The sequence below is a fragment of the Salvelinus alpinus genome, chromosome 19 (genome assembly GCF_045679555.1).
Source record: "Salvelinus alpinus chromosome 19, SLU_Salpinus.1, whole genome shotgun sequence".
Taxonomy (NCBI): domain Eukaryota; kingdom Metazoa; phylum Chordata; class Actinopteri; order Salmoniformes; family Salmonidae; genus Salvelinus; species Salvelinus alpinus.
In genome coordinates, this window is record NC_092104.1 from 15500317 (window position 1) to 15522347 (window position 22031).

At 42.8% G+C, this 22031-nt stretch overlaps 1 pseudogene; it reads right to left on the bottom strand.

Annotated features, from left to right (window-relative positions):
* Window positions 1–874: 874 nt before the first annotated feature.
* Window positions 875–9104, bottom strand: LOC139545062 (selenoprotein Pa-like; annotated as a pseudogene).
* Window positions 9105–22031: the final 12927 nt, after the last annotated feature.

Sequence of the window (22031 nt, forward strand, 5' to 3'; positions counted from 1 at the left end):
CCCTCTTTTTACGCTGCTGGTACTCTCTGTTTATCATATATGCATAGTCACTTTAACTATACATTCATGTACATACTACCTCAATTGGGCCTACCAACCAGTGCTCCCGCACATTGGCTAACGGGTCTATCTACATTGTGTCCCACCACCCACCATCCGCCAACCCCTCTTTTACGCTACTGCTACTCTCTGTTCATCATATATGCATAGTCACTTTAACCATATCTACATGTACATACTACCTCAATCAGCCTGACTAACCGGTGTCTGTACGTAGCCTCGCTACTTCTATAGCCTCACTACTGAATATAGCCTGTCTTTTTACTGTTGTTTTATTTCTTTACCTACCTATTGTTCACCTAATACCTTTTTTTGCACTATTGGTTAGAGCCTGTTGTATTCAGCGCACGTGACAAATAAACTTTGATTTGAAAGCCCTGACCTCAATCCTATAGAAAATGTGTGGGCAGAACTGAAAAAGCGTGTGCGAACAAGGAGGCCTACAAACCTGACTCAATTACACCAGCTCTGTCAGGAGGAATGGGCCAAAATTCACCCAACTTATTTTGGGAAGCTTGTGGAAGGCTACCCGAAATGTTTAACCCAAGTTAAACAATTTAAAGGCAATGCTACCAAATACTAATTGAGTGTATGTAAACTTCTGACCCACTGGGAATGTGATGAAAGAAAGAAAAATGTATATATAGAGAGAGAAAAATAGATAGAGAGTAGAGAGAGAGAAGATATATGTATATATATATATATATATATATAGAGAGAGAGAGAAATAGACAGAGTGAAGATATATATATATATATATATATATATATATATATATATATAGAGAGAGAGAGAGAAACCACATAGTGCAATATGAGTGCATCAACCATTCTTTATTGATATTTTCTTACATGTTCCACCACCTACACTCCACAGTCAGAAAGAATTTGCTCTGTACAAAGCATAGGGTGTTCTAGGTGACCGTAGTCTTCCCCAGAGACCTTCATTAAGTACAGCATATTCAATATTTCTCTCTACCCACCTTCATTCCAGCTGGTTTTGTTAGTTGAAAAGTGGTCACTTTGTTTTGTTAGTTCACAAACAGTGCATTATAGATATGTGTGTAATATTGCCAACAGCAATAACAGTGACAGAAAAATGGAAAACTAAACACACATTATTACAACTGTGAATATTGAATTTTGTCTACAAAACATACTACTGCTTTAATAAACAGCGTTAATTCAAAGGTAAAAATAAATGTGGTTGCTTGAAAGGAGTGACATTAGAGTTTTAGTTGAAGAAAAAGTTGAAAAGGTTGATGGGGTCATAATAGAAAAATCTTACTCTATCAATAATGTATTTTAACCAAATTGGTTTTGCTAACGCTGAATATAACAATGTCTAACTAACGCTGAATAGAACAATGTCTAACTTTGGTTCAAATCTTTCATTTCTGGCCATGATGTCAGTTTATTTCAACATTGGCCGCTACTCCTTCATACTCCTTCCAAAGCTCTCGATATTGTGAACTTTGAACTTTAGGGGGTGGTCATATTGTATGGCCCTCTCCCTCCCCTCTCCCCAGCCGGACATCAGACAGACACCACTAAAGCGTAGTTTCTGTGCCTGCCTTCATTTTGGATGGAGGGAGCAAAACGGAGGGGGAGAAACGTCAACATAGTCACCCCATACACTACCGGGAGGGTGACACCAACGCACTGATAGAGAGAGAGAGGGTGGAGGCTACCTTCCTTGATGTCATACTATCTCTTTGGGTACATCTCAAATACCATCCTGTTCCCCATATCGTAATAGGTTTTGGCTTAGCATTCTTCTACCAGACCCAATGTATTCCTCCATCCCTCTCTATCAAGTGTGGCTTTACAGTACCGGAGCAATACTAGTTGGTAAGATGGTATGAGCGCTTTGCCCCGGTGTTGGTCTCACAGATGTTAATATGAGGCCTATAAGCAAGGTAACTTTCACAGAGCCATGGCCCTGCTTACAGCTGCTCTCAGCCTCAGGTTTCAACACCCGGGGATCAGGCTGACATCACTGGCGGAGGCTGCTGTCAGTCAGCGGGGGGCGAGCGTCACTGTCAGGTCTCCCTGATGTGATTGGTGGAGTCGCCCATCAGTCCCTGTCACTGTCAGGAGGCGGGCAGCGCCTCATCACAGTGTCAGAGCCCAATTGGCTCGTTGCTCACCCCATTGCCAAACAGCCCCCGTCAGTGTCAGCATCAGCTGACCTTGGAGGAGGGACTTATATCAGACCCCTCCTTCAAATGTCAACTGAGCTCCGCCTTTCACCTGGCCCTCCCCTTCACTCAGGGCCTCTGCATAGTATGCCCTTCCTGCGCCTCCTTGGGCTGCTGACCCATATGCTCCTGACCAACGTGCAATTGGCCATGGGCCTGGCCATGGTGGAGCCCCTCAGCACCATGTTGGTGTTGCTGCTGCTCCACCCCATGGCCACGACCGTGATCGCGCCCCACCTCACTCTCGCCATGGTGACCGTGACCATGGCTTTTGCCATGGTGACCGTGCCCATTGCCATGGTGATGATGGCCGCGTCCACCGTGAGGTGTATCCCCTCCAGTGACTGGCTTCTCTTCTCCCTCAGGCTTTACCTCTACCATCCTGTTGCACTCTGCTGGGATCTCTGTGCTCTGTGTGTGAGAGAGGAGGATGGGTGTTGGATGGTTTGTCATAGAACTAATTCCCACATACAAACACAGACATACCGATTGTGTGTGAGAGTGTGTACCTCATACGTGCAGTCCCCACAGATGCGTTGGCAGTAGGTCTCCTTAATGGCGTTCTCTACGTAGGGAGTACCCAGGATGGAAAAGGGGAGGAAGATATGGTGAGTCAGACGACCACACCTGAGAGAGAGAGAGAGAGAGAGAGAGAGAGAGAGAGAGAGACAAAAGCATATACATGATCAATTACACATCTTAGAATCAGCCTAGCAGAACACACTGGATTCTTCAATTACATTGAATGAACTACAGGACAAAATACAAAACCTCCAATCCAAAAAGGTCTATGGTGTTTATGGTATCCTAAATAAAATGATAAAATATGCAGACCACAAATTCTAAGTGGCTATACTTAAACTCTTTAACATGATCCTCAGCTCTGGCATCTTCCCTAATATTTGGAACCAACTAATGATCACCCCAATCCACAAAAGTGGAGACAAATTTGACCCCAATAACTACCGTGGCATATGCATCAACAGCAACCTTGGGAAAATCCTCTGGATTATCATTAACAGACCTGCGCCCTGACAGTGAATCTCAGTAGGACAAAAATATTGGTGTTCCAAAAAAGGTCCAGATGCTAGGACCACAAAAACAAATTCCATCTAGACACCGTTGCCCTAGAGCACACAAAAAACTATACATACCTTGGCCTAAACATCAGCACCACAGGTAACTTCCACAAAGCTGTGAACGATTTGAGAGACAAGGCAAGAAGGGCATTCTATGACATCAAAAGGATCATAAAACTCCAGTTAGAATCTGGCTAAAAATACTTGAATCAGTTATAGAACCCATTGTCCTTTATGGTTGTGAGTTCTGGTGTCCGCTCACCAACCAAGAATTCACAAAATTGGACAAATACCAAATTGAGACTTCATGCATAATTCTACAAAAACCTCCTCCGTGTACAATGTAAAACACCAATAACACATGGAGAGCAGAATTAGGAGGATACCCGCTAATTATCAAAATCCAGGAATTAGCTGTTAATTCTACAACCACCTTAACGGAAGCAATTCCCAAACCTTCCATAACAAAGCCATCACCTACAGAGAGATGAACCTGGAGAAGAGTCCCCTAGGAAAGCTGGTCCTGGGGCTCTGTTCACAAACACAAACAGACCCCACAGAGCCCCAGGACAGCAACACAATTAGACCCAACCAAATCATTTGAAAATTAAAAGATCATTATTTGACACATTGGAAAGAATTTACTAAAAAACTGAGCAAACTGGAATGCTATTTGGCCCTAATCAGAGAGTACACAGTTGGAAAATAACTGAGTGACTGACCCAAAATTAACGAAAGCTTTGACTATGTACAGACTCAGTGAGCATAGCCTTGCTGTTGAGAGATGCCACCGTAGGAAGACCTGGCTCTCGAGAGAAGACAGGCACTGCCCACAAAATGAGATGGAAACTGAGCTGCACTTCCTAACCTCCTGCCAAATGTATGGCCATATTAGAGACACATATTTCCCTCAGATTACACAGATCCACAAAGAATTAGAAAACAAATTAAGTGAAATACCATAGAGTGCTATCACATCAGCAAGTTGTGTGACCTGTTGCCACAAGAAAAGGGCAAACTACTGTTAATACAACCCATATTTATGTTTATGTATTTTCCCCTTTTTACGTCAACTATTTTCAGTGTTACAACACTGTATATGGCCATAATATAACATCTGAAATGCCTCTATACTTTTGAATCTTTTGTGAGTGTAATGTTTACTGTTCATTTCTGATTGTTTATTTCACTTTTGTAAAACCCCTTGACTTTTTCCACAGTTTGTTGTGTTTCAGACTGAATTTAAAATAGATGAAATTTAAATGTGTCACTGGCCTACACACATTACCCTATAATGTCAAAGTGGAATTATGTTTTTAGAAATTGTTAAAGTATTCAGCCCATTTGTTATGGCAAGCCTAAATAAGTTCAGGAGTATAAATGTGGTTAACAAGTCACATAATAAATTGCATTGACTGGCTCTGTGTGCAATAATAGTGTTTAACATTATTTTTTAATGACTACCTAATCTCTGTACCCCACATATACAATTGTAAGGTCCCTCAGTCGAGCAGTGAATATCAAACACAGATTCAACCACAAAGAGCAGCGAGATTTTCCAATGCCTTGCAAAGAAGGGCGCCTATTGGTAAATGCAAAACAAAATAAGACATTGAATATCCCTTTGAGCATGGTGAAGTTATTAATTACACTTTGGATGATGTATCAATACACCCAGTCACTACAAAAACTCAGTTGCCGGAGAGGAAGGAAACCACTAAGGAATTTCACCATGAAGCCAATGGTGACTTTAAAATAGTAACAGAGTATGGATGGATGGATCAACAACATTGTAGTTACTCCACAATACTAATCTAATACATAACTGAGTACCACTCTCCATATTTTCAATTACAGTGGGTGCTGCATCATGTTATGGGTATTATTGTAATTGTTAAGGACTGGGGAGTTTTTCAGGATGAAAAATAAATGGAATGGAGCTAAGCACAGGCAAAATCCTAGAGGAAACCCTGGTTTAGTCTGCTTTCCAAAGAACACTAGGAGATACATTTACCTTTCAGCAGGACAATAACCTAAAACAGAAGGCCAAATCTAGACTGGAGTTGTTTACCAAGTAGACAGTGAATGTTCCTGAGTGGCCGAGTAATCGGTTTGACTTAAATCTTCTTGAAAATCTATGGCAAGACTTAAAAATGGTTGTCTAGCAACAATCAACAACCAATTTGACAAAGCTTGAAGCAATTTGAAAAGAATAATGGGCAAATGTTGCACAATCCAGGTGTGGAAAGCTCTTGGAGGCTTTCCCAGAAAGACACAGCTGTAATCGCTGCCAAAGGTGCTTCTACAAAGTATTGACTCAAGGGTGAGAATTTTATATTTCATATTCAATAAATTTGCAAACATTTCTAAAAACATGTTTTCACTTTGTAGTTATGGGCTTTTGCGTGTAGATGGGTGAGAGAAAACAATTAATTTAATACATTTAGAATTCAGGCTGTAGCACAACAACATGTGGAATAAGTCAAGGGGTATGAACATTTTCTGAAGGCACTGTATTTCACTTGCTTTGGCAATGTAAACATACAGTTTCCCATGCATATAAATCCCTTTGAATTTAATTGAGAGTGAGAGAGAGGGATACTTTAATGATTACACAGCAGCATGCTGTAGGAAAAAGAGGTATGTATATGATACTGTATAAGACAAGATACTGTGTGTGAAAGAGAGAGAGGAACAGACAGAATGCTGAGCACTGTTTTGTATTTCTGAGCAGACCAAGCGCAGGCAGGCAAGAGACAGACAGACGAGACAGATGAGACAGACAGACGAGACAGACGACACACAGACAGACAGACAGACAGACAGACAGACAGACAGACAGACAGACAGACGAGACAGACGACACACGAGACACACGAGACACACGAGACACACGAGACACACGAGACAGACCGACCGACCGACCGACCGACCGACCGACCGACCGACAGAGCCCGCCCGCCCACCCGCCCGCCCGCCCGCCCGCAGTAAGGAGCTGACCTGTCATAGATGAGGAAGTCATCCTTCTTTCCAGCCAGGGCCTGCCACACGTCATCCTGTTTGGGCACCTGTTTGTACAATATGATGTTCTCAGACAGTTTCTGGCTCAGCAACGTGTGGAGGTGCTGGGCCTGGTCCGCCTGGTGGTTCACCACCATATAGGTCACATTGTCCAGACCCTGGCCCTCCAGCTTCAGGCGCAGCTCATCCAATCTGCTCAAAGGAACACAACAAGGAAGTGAAAAATGAGGATATGGAGAGATGGCCAAAATAAATAATGTTATAACAAAATAAAGAACGGGCGTTCTATAAAGAGATGTGCTGTTGACAACCGGAAAAGTGTCAATTTTAAAGATTCTTTAAAAAAAACACACACTCCACTAGGGGTAGGAAAGTGGCTAAGGGAATGGAACAGAGCCCTATCTGGTCCACTTACAAGGATGCCTGCACCAAGCAGAACAATCAACTGGCCTGGAGGAGGGCCACCACCGTGACCTGGCCCATAACCCCCTTCATTGGCTCCACCTCCCCAATGCTCCAACCAGGTGGTGGCTTACAGTGGGTCCCCTCCCCCTCTGCTCCGCCCCCAGGGAGCAGGCAGAGAGCCAGGAGCAGGCTGAGCCCCGCCTTCATCACGGTGCCTTGCAGCAGGCTCGATCTGCTGAGGGTGTGTGAGTAGAAGAGAGAGACAGAGAGAGAGAAAGAAGTAAGACAAAGGTTAGAGTCAACTCAGGCAATGAAGATTTGAACAGTGTCCCTTTCCTGTGTCAACACTAAAGAGAAAGCTCAAGCTGACAATCTCAGAGAATGAGGGGGATGTTCCCTATGTACAAACGTTGGGTGTGTCCAAATGTTCCTAAATTACTTCTCTTTCTCTGAAAGGAACTGATTTATTAGGTCTTTTCAATGGTAGGTAAAGGAGCAATCTGCAGTTGCTGCATCCATTTTTGGACTCATAAATTAATTATATGTACCCATTGATTCTTGAAGAATATATATATATATATTTTGTTGTTGTAATTTAGCAGATGCTCTTACCCAGAGCAACTTACATTTGTGAGTGCACAATAATTTGGTACTGGTCCTTACAAATGCCTTGTGAGCTTAGTTCAACTGTCGTAGCCCATCAGAACCCAAATGCCTTGTGAGCTTAGTTCAACTGTCGTAGCCCATCAGAACCCAAATGCCTTGTGAGCTTAGTTCAACTGTCGTAGCCCATCAGAACCCAAATGCCTTGTGAGCTTAGTTCAACTGTCGTAGCCCATCAGAACCCAAATGCCTTGTGAGCTTAGTTCAACTGTCGTAGCCCATCAGAACCCAAATGCCTTGTGAGCTTAGTTCAACTGTCGTAGCCCATCAGAACCCAAATGCCTTGTGAGCTTAGTTCAACTGTCGTAGCCCATCAGAACCCAAATGCCTTGTGAGCTTAGTTCAACTGTCGTAGCCCATCAGAACCCAAATGCCTTGTGAGCTTAGTTCAACTGTCGTAGCCCATCAGAACCCAAATGCCTTGTGAGCTTAGTTCAACTGTCGTAGCCCATCAGAACCCAAATGCCTTGTGAGCTTAGTTCAACTGTCGTAGCCCATCAGAACCCAAATGCCTTGTGAGCTTAGTTCAACTGTCGTAGCCCATCAGAACCCAAATGCCTTGTGAGCTTAGTTCAACTGTCGTAGCCCATCAGAACCCAAATGTTTACACCAATGTTTGTAAATAAAGTAAATGTAAACAAACGCTGTATAGCCACAAAACATGGTTAAAACTATTATTTTCATATTATGGAGGGTCAGTTCTTGCATCCATAGCTCTGTCTATGAATTTGAGAGTGGTTACATTTCTCCAGTTTTGACTGACTTTGAAAAAATATATATTTATCTGCTGATATGAAATAAATTAGTGATTAGAATATAAGGTAATTATTTCTGATGTTTTACACTTCTTGCCTTTTATTATAGGGATATCATTTTGTTGTTTCATTTATTTTATTTTTATTCTATTGCACAACCAAAGGCAAACTGATGAACAACAGAAAAATGAAGATTCGGAGACGGGTGGGTAAATGCAGAAGGTTCTCTCTCTTTCTCTGCATATTAATGCTATAGAAACACTTAATTGTGAACCAACTGGAAATGATTAAATATATGCCGCACGGAGCATCAAAAAACAAAGTTTTTTTTAAAAATTGCAAAACACTATCTCAATTTGTTCATATCGTGCATCACAGGTTATATACAGAAAAGAGAGAGAGATGTAGGCTGTTCTCTGTATTATCAGAATGCACAACAAGTTACAAAATAATTCTGCAGTCACTTACCCTCTGTTAAAATGTCCCTCCTTAGTCAGCTCAGCTCTGTCTAGCAGTAGCTTTTGGAACAACAACAACTCCCTCTGCTCCCCCCTTTTATACTCGCACTGTTATTTTCCTGTATACCCGAAAGGAAGACAAAGTTCATGATGGGGTTCTGTGCAGATGCACTACTGCACATCTTGCATGTGTGTGTGATAGAGAGAGAGAGAGAAGGGGAGTACACATATCTTGAGAATAGCATGGAAAGTAACAGTGAACTTTTAACCATCATTTTTGCTTTGTAATTGTTTGTCATGTCTGTGCGCACTAGGCTTGTAAATCAAAATGTCCCTATATCTCACTTGATTTGCATGCAGATCATATGACTACCTCTGTCTCATTCCTTTGCCTGAAAAAGTGAAGCCTGCCACAGAATGGTTAAAGAACAGAACATTTTGACAGCCTGTTTTTCTCTGAAGGGGAGAAGAGAAAAAGGAGTAGTGAAGAAACGGGGTGAGGGGAAGGAGAGGAAGTGGGGGTTGGCCAGTGTCCAGCATGTTATGCAAGTCAGCACAAGTACAGTATATCACCTGATCGCCTAACTGAACAATTTGACACAAAACAGATAAATCTAACAAAAAGGAGAGAGAGCGTGCATGTATGGACCTGCAACCCATGAAGGCTATACTGTGTTGTAAAGTTGAACAGAAAAATGCACAAAAACATCTCACGGTTGTTCCATGTACTGTCTTGGAGCATGGTATGAACATTCCAATCTTCTACAAAGAGGATTTAACTGCCAATGGCTTATCTCTGGTGTTCCATTTCAAGGGCGCAGAGACATAAAAGTCAAAGTTCCAAAGACATCATAAAAAAATACAAGGATGCAATGAACTCTTGGGAAACACAGAACTTAAGTCCTTAAGCAGCAAAGTGTTTCTCATTCCGTATGAATCTAGGTCAGCTTATGAAACAGTGATCACTAAGGGGCAGAAGTCAGCTAGCTAGAAGATAGGACCAGAGCAAGTCAATGACATAAGACTTGGTTGAACTCTTCTCCCTATTATGGCAGTAGGTACCATAGGACAAGGTTTATCCACAGGTAAGATTACAGTACAGGTGTAATTGGGTATAAGTTGAAAGACAATCAAGATTGTATCAAAAAAACAATCTTTGGCCCATTTAGATTACACAATGATGGTATTTATTTGAATTGGTCCACACATAGATCTGTAGAACAGCCCACTGGGCAAAAAATTGTTGAATCAATATTTTTCCACGTCATTTCGACCCCAAAAAATCAATGTGTTGAAGTTAAATCAATGTGGAAAATGAATTGGATTTGCAAAACCTCCTCAACGTAAGAGCATTTTGTCTTTTAACCTTAATCCAACAAAATGCTCAGTCAGTAATTTTCACTATTAGTTTACACTGTGACAATTAAAATGTGATTTGAATGATTTCATTTAAAACTGAGGGGTACACTTAATGTATTGTGAAATCTGTTGTAAAATGTATTTTAATGTTTAAAAGTGTTATTATAAAATAAATTACTGCCTTATTTTTTGCTGGACCCTAGGAGAGTATCTGCTGCCTTGGCAGCAACTAATGGAGATCCAAAACAAATACAAATAGGAAATAGGCCTACTACAAAGTAGGATCAATGGGTTAGTCAGCAAACTTTGATAAACAAACAGAAATAACTACAGATTTTCTGGTTCATTAGGAAAGCTTAACTAAGATATGTGTTTTTGGTTGTTGGATCAATCAGTCCATGCCTATTCAAGCTTATCTTTTCAAAACAAATGTAAGTTATTTCAAAATATTTAGGCAAGTTAATTGGCTAAGTGCAGTCGCAAAAACCTCCAAGCGCTATAAAGAAACTGGCTCTCATGAGGACTGCCACAGGAAAGGGAACCCCAAAGTTACCTCTGCTGCAGAGGATACGGTCATTAGAGTTACCAGCCTCAGAAATTGCAGCCCAAATAAATGCTTCACAGAGTTCAAGTGACAGACACATCTCAAAATCAACTGTTCAGAAGAGAATGCGTGAATGAGGCCTTTATGGTCGAATTGCTGCAAAGAAACCATTACTAAAGGAACCCAAGAAGAAGAAGAGACTTGCTTGGGCCAAGAAATATGAGCAATGGACATTACACCGGTGGAAGTCTGTCCTTTGGTCTGATGAGTCCAAATTTGAGATGTTTTATTCCAACCGCTGTGTCTTTATGAGACGCAGAGTAGGTGAATGGATGATCTCTGCACGTGTGGTTCCCACCATGAAACATGGAGGAGGAGGTGTGATGGTGTGGGAGTGCTTTGCTGGTGACACTGTCTGTGATTTATTTAGAATTCAAGTCACACTTAACCAGCATGGCTACCACAGCATTCTGCAGCGATAGACCATCCCATCTGGTTTGCGCTTAGTGGGACTATCATTTATTTTTCAACAGGACAATGACCCAAAACACACCTCCAGGCTGTGTAAGGGCTATTTGACCAAGAAGGAGAGTGATGGAGTGCTACATCAGATGACCTGGCCTCCACAATCACCCGACCTCAACCCAATTGAGATGGTTAGGGATGAGTTGGACCACAGAGTCAAGGATAAACAGCCAACAAGTGCTCAGCATATGTGGGATCTGCTTCAAGACCGTTGGAAAAGCATTCCAAGTGAAGCTGGTTGAGAGAATGCCAAGAGTGTGCAAAGCTGTCATCAATGCAAAGGATAGCTACTTTGAAGAACGTAAAAAATAAAATATATTTAGATTTGTTTCAAACCTTTTTGGTAACTACATGATTCCATATGTGTTATTTCATAGTTTTGATGTCTTCACTATTATTGTACAATGTAGAAAATAGTAAAAATAAAGAAAAACCCTTGAATGAGTAGGTGTGTCCAAACTTTTGACTGGTACTGTAGATATATATATATACAGTATTAATTAATTACTATTTTGATATTGATCACTGCACTTTTGGGTAGAGCTTGCAAGTTAAGCATTTCACTGTAATTGTGCATGTGACAAAAAAACTTGAACTTGAACTGAACTCAATGATACTATCTTAAGCGTAAACGATTAACTTAGAAAATTGTCTTGTCTGCAAATTCAAAAGGTGTATGTTGACAACGGCAGATTACAAATGCTGTGTAGGCTAATTTGAAAACCTTTGAGACAAGTTATTCCATTGCAGACAATTAATATATTCTATGTGAAATAGGCAGAAAGGCAGACCACACAAAATTGATAATAGTTCTATTTTATTCTCTTCTAGACTAGATTTGTTTATCCAGAAGTACCTTCTTGCTAAATTTGGTCAGCTTCCTTATCAGAATTTGCCCATGAGAGATTAGTTGATTCTAGTCATTTCTAAAGATCTCACCAGCGTATAGTCCTAAAAACTGGAAATGATTTACCTCTGGTTTGTTCAGCCATTCCTATGGGTAAAATGAATGGGGAAAGAAAACGGTTTCAGGATAAACGCTGAAAATAAGGTCTGAGGTTAACACATGCATAGGAGATCTTATACGTTTTGTTCTATGAGATAATATCAGTCAGTTAACATGACCTTAATGAATGATGAAGCCTTTATGTGCTTTATGTGCTTTTTGTGATTACATTTATCCTTCAAAATTCACAAAATGTGACGTTAGCTGATGAATATTATCTCATAGAACAAAACGTATAAGATCTCCCTAGCCTGTGTTTACCAAATCAAATCAAAGTTTACCAGAAAGAGTTTACCAAATAAACTAAAGTCAAAAATCATAAAAAGTAACACAATGAAATAACAATAACGAGGCCACATACAGGCGGTACCGGTACCGAGTCAATGTGCGGGGTTACAGGTTTGTCGAGGTAATTTGTTCATGTAGATATGGGTAACGTGACTATGCACAGATAATTAACAGCGAGTAGCAGTAGTGTAAAAACAAATGGGGGGGGGGTGTCAATGTAAATAGTCCGATTGGCCATTTCATTCATTGTTCAGCAGTCTTGTGGCTTGGGGGTAGAAGCTGTTAAGTAGCCTTTTTTTCCCTTGACTTGGCGCTCCGGTACTGCTTACCGTACGGTAGCAGAGAGAATAGTCTATGACTTGGGTGGCTGGAGTATTTGACAATATTTTGGGCTTTCCTCTGACACTGCCTAGTATACAGGTCCTGGATGGTAGGAAGCTTGGTCCCAGTGATGTACTGGGCCGAATGCATTACCCTCTATAGCGCCTTATGGTCAGATGCCAAGCAGTTGCCATACCAGGCAGTGATGCAGCCGGTCAGAATATTCTAGATGGTGTAGCTGTGGAACTTTTTTCCCCCTCAGGGGGGAAAGGTGTTGTCGTGCCCTCTTCACAACTGTCTTGGTGTGTTTGGACCATGGTAGTTTGTTGGTGATGTACACACCAAGGAACTTGAAACTCTCGACCCGCTCCACTACAGCCCCGTCGATGCTAATGGGGGCCTGTTCGGCCAGCCTTTTCCTGTTGTCCACAATCAGCTCCTTTGTCTTGCTCACAATGAGGCAGAGGTTGTTGTCCTGGCACCACACTGCCAGGTCTCTGACCTCCTCCCTATAGGCTGTCTCATCGTTGTCGGTATTCAGGCCTACCACTGCTGTGTCGTCAGCAAACTTAATGATGGTGTTGGAGTCGTGTTTGGCCACGCAGTCGTGGGTGAACAGGGAACACAGGAGGGGACTAAGCACGTACCCCTGAGGGGCCCCAGTGTTGAGGATCAACATGGCAGATGTGTTGTTGCCTACCCTTACCACCTGGGGGTGGCCCGTCAGGAAGTCCGGGATGCAGTTGCAGAGGGTGGTGTTTAGTCCCAGGGTCCTTAGCTTATTGATGAGCTTTGTGGGCACTATGGTGTTGACGGCTGAGCTCTAGTCAATGAATAGTATTCTCATATGGGTGTTCCTTTTGTCCAGGTGGGAAAGGGCAATATGGAGTGCGATTGCATCATCTGTGGATCTGTTGGGGCAGTATGCGAATTGGAGTGGGTCTAGGGTATCCATGATGATGCTGTTGATGTGAGCCATGACCAGCCTTTCAAAGCGCTTCATGGCTATCAACGTGAGTGCTATGGGGCGGTAATCACTTAGGCAGGTTACCGTCGCTTTCTTGGGCACAGGGACAATGGTGGTCTGCTTGAAACATGTAGGTATTACAGACTCGGTCAGGGAGAGGTTGAAAATGTCAGTGAAGACACTTGCCACTTCCGTATTGAGCGAGTCACTGGTACCTCCTGCTTTAGGTTTTACTTGTAAGCAGGAATCAGGATAATATAATTATGGTCAGATTTTCCAAATGGAGGGTAAGGAAGAGCTTTGTATGCATCTCTGTATGTGGAGTAAAAGTGCTGTAGAGTTTTTTTCCTCTGTGGTTGCACATGTGACATGCTGGTAGAAATGAGGTAAAACAGATTTAAGATCCTCTTAAGGATCCGCCTTTTTTTTCATTTTTCGCCTGAAATGACATACCCAAATGTAACTGCCTGTAGCTCAGGCCCTGAAGCAAGGATATGCATTTGCTTGATACCATTTGAAAGGAAACACTTTGAAGTTTGTGGAAATGTGAAAGGAATGTAGGAGAATATGACACATTAGATCTGGTAAAAGATAATACAAAGAAAAAAACGTTTTTTTTGTATTTCTTTGTACCATCATCTTTGAAATGCAAGAGAAAGGCCATAATTTATTATTCCAGTATTATTCCAGGCCAGGTGCAATTCAGATTTTGGCCACTAGATTGCAGCAGTGTATGTGCAAAGTTTTAGCCTGATCCAATGAACCATTGCATTTCTGCCAAAATGTTGTATCAAGACTGCCCAAATTTGACTAATTTGTTTATTGATAACTTTTCAAGTTCAAAACTGTGCACTCTCCTCAAACAATAGCATGGTATTCTTCCGTTGTAACAGCTACTGTAAATTGGACAGTGCGGTTAGATTAACAAGAATTTAAGCTTTCTGACAATATCAGATATGTCTATGTCCTGGGAAATTTTCTTGTTACATATAACCTCATGCTAATCACATTAGCCTACGTTAGCTCAACTGTCCCATGGATGAGACACTTATCCCGAAAATAGATGGCTACGAATAATATAAATGAGAACTCTCTTGGTAGATAGTGTGGTCTACAGCTTATCAAAAGGTACTCTACCTTATGATACAACCAAGACTATTAGACATCGCGCACAAACCTTGTCTTACCAAACGTAGCTTCTCTATCCTGCCGATGCATAGAAAATCCCGCCAGCTCTATATTATCTGTGTCGTCGTTCAGCCACGACTCTGTGAAACATTGGATATTACAGTGCTTAATGTCCCGTTGGTAGGATAGTCTTGATCGTGTATCATCCATTTTGTTTTCCAATGATTGCACGTTGGCCAATAGAAGGGATGGTAGTGGAAGTTTACTCACTCGCCTACAAATGACGTGGATTTGGGCCCGTTCCCGAGAAAGCAGTATATCCTTCGCGTCGGACTCATTAAAGAAAAAATATTTGTCCAATTCGAGGTGAGTAGTCGCTGTTCGGATGTCCAGAAGTTATTTTCGGTCATAAGAGACAGTAGCTGCAACATTATGTACCATGGTGTTCACGGGGTTCAAGGGGTATATCGATGAGATGAGATTAATAAATTGGACGAATCACTCTCTGTCCACAAGGAGGCACCCCTCCCCTTAGGTGGAGCATTACTGGGATTGATTGCTTATTCTTGCCTCTAGCTCACTAGTCCCTATGAGCTGTCTAGCGATACAGGTTATGGGCTCTGTGGCAATTGTTTGTTGGTAGCAGAGTCGAGGGAACAAGAAGGGTTGAACACGACCATGCTATTATCCCACACACTCCTTGTGGTTCATATGAACCCCGGAATGAGCTGTCTTTCTACAGCTCAAAGCTTTTCATTCCTAGGAATTAAATTCTGTCCCGTTCTCAGTTAGGTCACAAGGCACTTTGTCGCCAGCACATATGACTGGTCAGTAGGATAGCCTCCATGATAAACGTATTTTCCCTGGGTTTATTTTTTATGTGTGCGGTCCACTGCTGGGTTCCAGATGGTTACCGGAACGCATCTTACCACCTAAACCGAGTGAGGCTTGTTGTGACAACAGTACCCCCAGGTGGCACTGCCAATCAGGGGATGTCACTGAATGCCGGAGCCCTTGTACCCAGAGGGGGCCGGGAACCCAGCGTGGGACGGGCACTGTTTTTTTCAATTGCAAGTTCCACCGTGTTCACGGGTGTCCAAAGTGTTGTGCTTCCCGCATTTAAGTTTAATGAAAAGTGTCCATTCTCCACGTTCAGACACACCGTTGTCAAGAATGGTAGAAATGGAAAAATAACCGATCTCTCCCAGTCCACAAGATAGCATCCGGCCCCTTCAGATGGCACTTCATGGGAGGCTCGCTGTCTGCTCCGACCAATGGCGCGCATGTGCAGAGTCGCCATGGATGATACTAACAGTGAGGTCAGGTTACAGGCTACAATTTGTTGTGAGTCCCCTCAGTGCCTGTTTTGAGGAAGGAAATATCCTCCGGTCTCCAGAAGCAGGCAATCCGAGTGGTTCCTTTGTAGAAGATCCAGTGTTTCCTGGTTTCAAAAAGGAACGGGGCTTTGTGTCCCATTTTAGACCTACATGCCCTCAACAAGCATCTCATAGAGTGTAAGGATCGGGGGGGGGGGGGGGGGGGGTTGTTAGGGAATTTGGGGATGGGGGAGGGTCTATTAGAAGTTAGTAGGGCTCTTTTTTATTTTCTCAAAAGTACTGAGTTAGGTAGGAGGATATAGAAATGTTGCTAACCGTGATTGACCACACACTCCAGCACAGTAGGTGGCGGCATGCACCTTTAACGTTGGTTTACAGACCGCCATTATATCATAGAAGAAGAAGAAAAACAACAACAACAACAACAACAAGCGCCTCAGAATGACAGCCTATTGGCTGGTGGCAGCAGAGTTGAGGGAGCAAACAGTGTTACACACATCCATGGTACTGTCCCATGTCTGGTCTCTAGGCTTCATAAGAAACCAGAAAAAGAGCTGTCTGACTCCGTCTCAGCACATTCCGTTTCTGGGTCTTGAGCTAGACTCACACGCATATCGCGCTTTTGTATACCCGCGGAGGGTGTCCGGGTTCCGGCTCTGCTTAGCCCATATTTTGGCTGGGTCACACAGTGTGTTTTCGCCAGTGCTTACACCTACTGTGGTTGATGGCTTCTGTGATGGAAGTCATTCCCCTGTGCTAGCCCCTCACCTGGACGCATCTTGCAGCTAAGCCAGTCGCTTCGGGTGTCCCCGTCATGCCGACCGGCCCTGGCCCAGTGGTGGGACCCTCTGCTATTGTCAGTTGTATCCCGCAAGCGACAGAAGCATCCCCCGGAGCGACAATATGTCAGTGGCGTGCATCAACAGACAGGGAGAAACTGGTTGTGTTCAAGAGGATTAAAACCATAATGTATTATGGGTAAATTGTGACTGACTGACGACAAATAATAATGAGTAATTATTTATGATGCAATGTTCTTTGTCGATCAGTCAGTCGGCTGTTGCCTGCACTGTCGGCTGCAATGACAAACAAGCCCCCTGTCTCTCTCCCTCCTAACCTTGCCTCGCTCCCTATTGCAGAGCATCAGTGTGCACATGGTATTGCTACGGGCGACGCATGTCCCTGGTTGCCTCAACTCTTTTATCCAGGTGGGACCCTCTTTCTCAGGAGTGGAGGCTACACCCCTGGGTGGTCTACCAGATATGGGAAATGCTCGGCAGGGCAGACGTAAGCATTTGATGCTTTGCAAGAAAAAACTCTCAATGTCGTCTGTTTTTCTCTATAAGGGACTCGACGGATGCTCTGGCACCCCAGTGGCCTCGAACCCTCCTCTACGGATTTTTCCCTGTGGAGCTGATTCAGCCCACATTGTAAAGGGGGCGCCTGGAGGGCTTGTTGTCCATTCGTGTGGCTCCCCTTTGGCCCAAGCAACCTTGGTTTGCGAGGATCATTTGCCTGTTGGCCGGGGACACATGGCAAGTCCCACTGCGCAGGGATCTGTTGTCCCAGGCGCATGGGTGGGTTTGGCACCCTCGGCCAAGGCTTTGACCCTGGCTATGGTGCCAAAATAAATTGTTCCTTTTCAGAGTTCTCTGGGGGACATTTTAATGTTCCTACAGGAGCTTTCAAGATAAGTGCAACATCAGAGGGGACATACAATGGTTCCAGACACTGCCATACTCATCCCCCCAATGGGAAAAGGAGGGAGTGACTGGCGTACAGACATTGTGGAGACACTTAATTGGTTCCCCATTAATCACGCCATCCCTTCACATGGTTTAAGAATAGGTAAAGACACATTCACATAAGAAGACAATGTTCCATTCTGTCCTCCTCCCCTTCTGATATTCTGCATAGCACCAGATGGTTTAACAGATACATTCACATATGAAGACAAGCCTGACCTCTCCCCTCTCTGGGCCCAAGTGACTGAGCCCTAGCTGAGAAGGGATAAGTGCAACTGCCAACCCTATAGTCCAAAGGGAAACATTCTAATGACAAGTATCTCACATAAGCATATTATGCAAATAAAACATCTTATCTATGTTACCCAACTAATTCTGATTAATCCGCCACAGACTTAAAAATACAAGTCGATAATACCGAGCCCACAATACGGACCGTAAATACAACAAACAAACACGCACAAAAAACATGGGGAAAACAGAGGGTTAAATAATGAACATGTAATTGGGGAATTGAAACCAGGTGTGCAAAACAAAGACAAAACAAATGGAAAATGAAAAGTGGATCGGCGATGGCTAGAAGGCCGGTGACGTCGACCGCCGAATGCCGCCCGAACAAGGAGAGGGACCGACTTCGGCGGAAGTCGTGACAGAGGCGGTGTGCCCTAGAAGTAAGTTCACTGTGTGCAGTTCCTATTATCTGTGGTTTGTCATGTCAACTAGGGGGGTGGATCTTTGCTATAAAAGATCTCAGTTGCCATTATGTTGACACTCTCAACTATTCATTAGAGATAGTGAATTGTTGAAAGTCAAATGCTATTGCAACGCTTAATTATTATTAAAGGTGTAGATTAAGTATAACTCTGACTGGTGTGTGAAGTTTGTCTCTCTCTCTCTCTCTCTTTGGTAATACAGAAATGAATCTACCTGTAACGGCTGTCATATTCGTTCTCCTCCTCAGACGAGGAGGAGCATGGATCGGACCAACACGCAGCGAGGTATGTAGACATAATGATTTATTAAATGAAGACAAAACACGAAGAACACTTGAATAAACTACAAAACAACAAACGACGTTAAACAGACCTGAACTTGTGAACATAAAAAACAATGAACGCACAAACAGGAAAGAACGAACGAACGAACGAACGAACGAACGAACGTACGAGACGAGACAGTACCGTGTGGTGCAACAAACACAGACACAGCAACAATCACCCACAAACAAACAGTGAGAACAGCCTACCTTAATATGGTTCTCAATCAGAGGAAACGTCAAACACCTGCCTCTAATTGAGAACCATATCAGGCAACACATTTAACCCAACATAGAAACACATAACATAGAATGCCCACCCCAACTCACGCCCTGACCAACTAAACACATACAAAAACAAGGAAAACAGGTCAGGAACGTGACACTACCACAAGTCTTGAGTAAATTTACGTGTATTACTCATCTCTGTTGTCCTGCACCTGACTCCTCTGCACCAGCTACACCCAGACCTATTACAGCCTCAGTGCTAACAGTATAACTCTGGTTCATAGCATACAATAGCTGTAGGATCAGCAGAGGCATTCAGGGTAGTAAGAGGGACATAAATGAGGTTTCTTACATTGTATCTTCCAGCACCCCTGGGATAATATACATTTACTGAAGCATTATGCAGCTAGCAAGTTTAGCCTACTCAAACACCCAATACATTTATCCCCCAATACCTTATCCCCCAGTGTATTTATACCTGTGTTCTCTGTTTGTCTGTTGCCAGTTCATTTTGTTTTGTGTTACCTACCAGCGGTTTTCCCCTTGCTCCTGTCTGTTCTAGTTACTGTTTTCTAGTTTTTCCCGGTTTTGACCCCTGCCTGCTCTGACCCTGAGACTGCCTGCCGTTCTGAATCTGGATTACTGACCTCTGCCTGCCCTTGACCTGTTGTTCTGCCCCTGTATTAGTAACAAACTTTTTTTTATTGCTTTTACATTGAGCTGGGTGAATGGAATATGAATGACAATCATCCAATATGTTGTAATAGAAATAAGGCCATGCTCATGAACAAAACATTTTAAATGCAATTTTTTATTTAATTTAGCAAAGGGTAAAATCTACAAAACTTAGTCCACTCTGTTCGTAACAGATTCTAGTTTTGAGAACAGAAAACTGTGTTGAGATCAAATGTTTCCTTGATGTGAAAATGTGCATAATATCGGTCAAAATCCATCTTCTCCTGCTGCCGGCCACTGGGCTTCCTCTCATCCCCATATTTGGTAGTGAGTGGAAATGCCAATTGGATGCTTCACACTTATACATCCGGTGAAATATTTTGCGTATTGTTTTATCCAGTGGCGATTTTAAATGTTAGTGGGGCAAAAAAAGAATAATACATTTCATATGCATGCCAGCAAAGCCACGACACAACACAACACAACACAAAAAAATACATTAATTGCACTATAATGTTGACAAACGGTGCCCCAGCACCATGAAGTGAATCCTTACCACTGCTACACCTGGCTATTGTCTGGCAGCGAAACAGTTCATTCAGCCTCATTTACTGCCTTTAAAAAGAAATAGCTGCTATGGCTGACTTGCTTAAACAAATGTGGTTTCTACTGACAAATGAGATGTACAAACTAAGGCATAAGGGGACGACGCACAGATTTTCAATTAAGACATTAATGAGCGAGCTGCGACGGACGTAGTCAATTGGTTCAGCACTTTTGAAATGTACAGTGACAGAATTCAGAACATGGGCCGTTCTTACAGTATTCTCTCTGTACACCAAGTCAGAACCGTAGGATAAATAAAGGGGGCATAGAAGCAGACAATGAAAGCTCTTACAATATTCCATGTTTACATTTCTCTAAAACAGGCTATAGGCTACATGTGCATGACCAAGTCAGAACAGTAGGCTAAATTATGAGGGGGAAAGGGACCACATTATTAGGGTGAGGCACATGGACTACTAACAGCTTACTACACAACATACACTTAGTATACATTTTAAGCTACAGTATACACATCTCCCTGGCATATTATTGCATATTATTGCAAGTAAAACTAAATGCATGCTCTTCAACCGATCGCTGCCCGCACCTGCCCGCCCGTCCAGCATCACTACTCTGGACGGTTCTGACTTAGAATATGTGGACAACTACAAATACCTAGGTGTCTGGTTAGACTGTAAACTCTCCTTCCAGACTCACATTAAACATCTCCAATCCAAAATTAAATCTAGAATCAACTTCCTATTTCGTAACAAAGCATCCTTCACTCATGCTGCCAAACATACCCTCGTAAAACTGACCATCCTACCGATTCTCGACTTCGGCGATGTCATTCACAAAATAGCCTCCAACACTCTACTCAACAAATTGGATGCAGTCTATCACAGTGCCATCCGTTTTGTCACCAAAGCCCCATATACTACCCACCACTGCGACCTGTATGCTCTTGTTGGCTGGCCCTCGCTTCATACTCGTCGCCAAACCCACTGGCTCCAGGTCATCTACAAGTCTCTGCTAGGTAAAGCCCCTCCTTGTCTCAGCTCACTGGTCACCATAGCAACACCCAACCGTAGCACACGCTCCAGCAGGTATATCTCATTGGTCACCCCCAAAGCCAATTCTTCCTTTGGCCGCCTCTCCTTCCAGTTCTCTGCTGCCAATGACTGGAACGAACTGCAAAACTCTCTGAAGCTGGAGACTCTTACCTCCCTCACTAGCTTTAAGCACCAGCTGTCAGAGCAGCTCACAGATCACTGCACCTGTACATAGCTCATCTGTAAATAGCCCATCCAATCTACCTCATCCCCATACTGTATTTATGTATTTATCTTGCTCCTTTGCACCTCAGTATCTCAACTTGCACATTCATCCTCTGCACATCCAACCATTCCAGTGTTTAATTGCTATATTGTAATTACTTTGCCACCATGGCCTATTTATTGCCTTACCTCTCTTATCCTACCTCATTTGCACATGCTGTATATAGATTTTCCTACTGTATTATTGATTGTATGTTTGTTTATTCCATGTGTAACTCTGTGTTGTTGTGTCGAACTGCTTTGCTTTATCTTGGCCAGTGAGTTGCAAATTAAAACTTGTTCTCAACTAGCCTACCTGGTTAAATAAAGGTGACATAAAAATAATAATATTACATAATTTATGCAGCA